The 3778-nt window shown below is 53.4% G+C and overlaps 1 protein-coding gene across 1 annotated transcript in view; it reads left to right on the forward strand.

Moving 5' to 3' along the window:
• Positions 1-3778, forward strand: part of SUFU (SUFU negative regulator of hedgehog signaling) — a gene marked incomplete at its 3' end in the record, with an annotated part of 84410 nt that overhangs the window by 2014 nt on the left and 78618 nt on the right. The gene's annotated exons all lie outside the window — the stretch shown is intronic.

The raw sequence follows: 3778 nt of genomic DNA on the forward strand, positions 1-3778 counted from the left end.
GGGCGGCCGCCCGTGTAGGCGCAGTCACGGGCTCCCGGTGCCGTCGTGTCCGCTGCGTCGCGGGCAGAGGGCGCCTGGCTCTGTCCGGCGGGGAGTTCAAATCCTCACACGGATTCAGGCAGCTGTTCTGCTTGCACGCTGAGTCAGTCGGGGTTTGTTTCGGCTGCCTGTAGGAGGCCACCCAAAATAGCCATCGCTTACCCAAGGTAGAAGTTTAGGTGGTTCCACCCTGCCCCCCCCACTTAAAAAAGCTTGTGCCGATATCTGGCTCCACCGTCACCAAGGACTCAGGGTCCTGCCCTCCCCAGGAGACTGCACCCTTCTTCTTGTGGTATTCTGGCTGTTGGGCAGCCATTTTTATGTCACCAAGTGACTGTAGAGGATAGAGTTGTGTCTGGAAGGTTTGGCAGCACATGTGAAGGGTTGAGATGGGCTTGGGCAGTTTTTTCTGCCTGCTGCAAACTTGTTAACCAGGCTTGTCTTTAGAGATGGGTCTGCCCACAGTGATGCATACAGAGGGTTGCACAGCACCTTGTGACATTAGAAGTGCTGCCTAGATGCAGATAAACGTAAGAGGGAGCAGGTCAGTGTTGGTACTTTCTAAAATTCGGAGGGGTTTGCAAAATGAAGATCTAGGCTGGGCGTGGTGGCTCATGCCTGTAATCTCTAGCACTTTGGGAGGCTGAGACAGGAGGATCACTTGAACCCAGGAATTGAAGACCAGCCTGGGCAACATGGGAAAATCTCTTCTCTAAAAAATAAAAAGTAGGCCAGGCTCGATGGCTCAACCTGCAATCCCAGCACTTTGGGAGGCTGAGGCAGGTGGGATTGTCTGAGCCCACGGGTTCAAGACCAGCCTGGGCAACTTTGCGAGACCTCTTCTCTACAATAAATCAAAACTTAGCCAGACATGGTAGCGTGTGCCTGTAGTTCCGGCTACTTGGAAGGCTGAGGTAGAATGATCACCGGAGCCCAGCAGGTTGAGGCTGCAGTGGCCGAGAGGCATGCCACTCCTCTCCAGCCTGGGTGGCAAAGCGAGACTCCAACTCAAAAAAATTAAAATAAAATAAAATAATAACAAAATTAACTGGATGTGGTGGTGTGTGCCTGTAGTCCCAGCAACTTGGGAAGCTGAGGTGGGAGGATCACTTCAACCCAGGAGTTTGAGGCTGTGGGGTGCCATGATCATGCCACCGTACTCCAACCTGGGTGACAGAGTGAGACCCCCCCAACTCCAAAAAAAAAAAAAAAAAAAGTCCTGAAATTTCTTTCTGTCCTCACATGGGATCCACAAGGCTTGTAGCAGGGCTACTGATCCTGGCTGCCTGGCCAGGCTGTGACCCAGGGTAACTTGGGGGTTGCCTTGCAAGTGGAAGAGGGACTCTTTGGCTTGGGGTCCCTAGGCAGCAGGGACATTTTGGCTGAAAGCTGAGACTTAGATGAGGATCAAAGGAGCAAAACCAAGAGATAGAAGCTGTGCCCAGGGCTACTCCAGTCCTGCCCTACAGAGAGAAGCCAGATATTCTAGAAGTGCACTTAGGGCGAGCCCGGAGACCTTGGAAAACGTCTTTTTTTCAGCGTAAAATGTGATGCTTTCCCACATACTCGTCTGGTCTCTGAGCGGCAGAACAGACACCCTGTGCTTGGGGCGAAGTTCATGTTGTCTGACTTGGTGATTCCCTGCGGTTGGAGTTTTAAGTGTGACACGCCTCCTGGGAGACTGGTCAGAAAGAGGGCTGTGGGACGCAGGGGACAGAGCTGTTTGTTGCTGGATGGACCTGGCTGGGTGGACCTGGCTGTGGGAGGGGCAGGGCTGGAAATCAGGAACCAGAGCAGAATGGGGCCTGTGGCCGCTCCCACCCATGCTGGGGTTCTTTGCTATCATGGGTTCCTTCCATGGGTCTCTACCTTTTTCTTTCCTCCCCACCACAAACTCTTCTTTCTTTTGTTTTTTTGGTTTTTTTTTTGAGTTGGAGTCTCACTTTGTCACCCAGACTGGAGTGCAGTGGCCGCTCCCGGCCACTGCAGTCTCGACCTGCTGGGCTCCGGCGATCCTTCTGCCTCAGCCTTCCGAGTAGCTGGAACTACAGGCGCGTGCTACCACGCCCGGCTGGTTTTTTTATTTATTGTAGAGATGAGGTCTCGTCAAGTTGCCCAAGTGGGTCTCGAACCCGCGGGGTCAGGCAATTTACTCACCTCGGCCTCCCAAAGCGCGGGATTACAGGCTGAGCCACTGAGCCCGGCTCTTTTTTAATTTTTCTTGAGTGAGAGTAGCATTGTGTTGCCTAGACTGGAGGGCAGTGGCACAGTCACGTCCACCGTAGTCTTGACCTCTGAGGCTTAAGCCATTCTTCCGCCTCAGCCCTCTGAGTAGCTGGGACTACAGGTGTGTGCCATCACATCTAACTAACTTTTTTGTGTTTTTTATAGAGATGAGGTCTCGCTTTGTTGCCCCAGCTGGTCTCGACCTCTTGGCTCAAGCGATCCTCCCACCTCAGTCTCCCAAAATCCTGGAGTACAGGCATGAGCCACTGCGCCCAGCCACAAACTTTTCTAAATCCAGCTGGCTGTGGGATCAAACGGTCTGGTGAAATCAGAGTTAAGGGCAGACATGAAGTTGTGTCCCTCTTCCTCAGTTGAGAGTCTAAGCTATTTGTAGTGGCTTTCTTACAGGTTCTATAAATAACCCAGCACTCTCTAGCAGAGAATAAGGATTTCTACAAAGGCAGTCGCGTCCTGGTAAAAGAGAAGGAACCAAGACCCACTGGCTTCCATAGTGTTGGAATCACAGGGCACTGGCAAGCCTGCTGGAGTCACATGCAGCCACCTCTTTTGTTCGGTCATGAGCTCACTGTCCCAGTGACAGAGGGTGCGCCGTCTGTGTCCCATGGCAGGTGGAGCGTTTGCAGCCTGGGGAAGGGCCAGATGCTGGAGGCGGCTCATATGCAGCGTTCGTGGGCTTCGTGCAGACTTCCTTCCATGCGTGGTTATTTACTTGGCCTGCTTCTCCAGCTTCCCTGTTCACTCTGAAGGAAAGCAGGAGTTTTTTGATTTCCCACACAACACGATTTGTAGGGTGTTTTGACTTTTTTTTTTTTTGAGTTGGAGTCTCACTCTGTCACCCAGACTGGAGTGCAGTGCGCTCCCGGCCACCGCAGCCTCGACCAGCTGGGCTCCGGCGATCCTTCTGCCTCAGCCTTCCAGGTAGCTGGAACTACAGGCGCACGCTACCACACCCAGCTGATTTTTGATTTATTGTAGAGATGAGGTCTCGCCAAGTTGCCCAGGGGGGTCTTGAACCCGCGGGCTCAGGCATTCCACTCACCTCAGCCTCCCAAGGTGCGGGATTATAGGCTGAGCCACCGAGCCTGGGGCTTGTTTTGACTTTTTTAAGCACTATTGACGAAAGGGAGCTCTCATTGAAGTAGACGCCCAGCTTGAGATGACTGAATCTCTTCCTTAGCAGCTTCTCAGTTGAATTGTGGAGGAGACTTAATGTGGTCCCCAGAAGCCCCACACCCGGCCAGGCATGATGACTCAGGCCTGTCATCCTAGCACTTTGGGGGGCCGAGGCGAGAGGATTACCTGAGCCCATGGGTTCGAGACCTGCCTGGGCAACTTGGCGAGACCTCGTCTCCACAATAAATGAAAAAATTAACCAGGCGTGGTAGCGCGCACCTGTAGTTCCCACTACTTGGAAGGCTGAGGCAGAAGGATGGCCGGAGCCCAGCAGGTCGAGGCTGCGGTGGCTGTGAGCATGCCACTGCACTCCAGCCTG

The sequence above is a fragment of the Carlito syrichta genome, unplaced genomic scaffold, assembly GCF_000164805.1.
Source record: "Carlito syrichta isolate Samal-C Ts95f unplaced genomic scaffold, Tarsius_syrichta-2.0.1 Scaffold168982, whole genome shotgun sequence".
NCBI classification, from domain to species: Eukaryota; Metazoa; Chordata; class Mammalia; order Primates; family Tarsiidae; genus Carlito; species Carlito syrichta.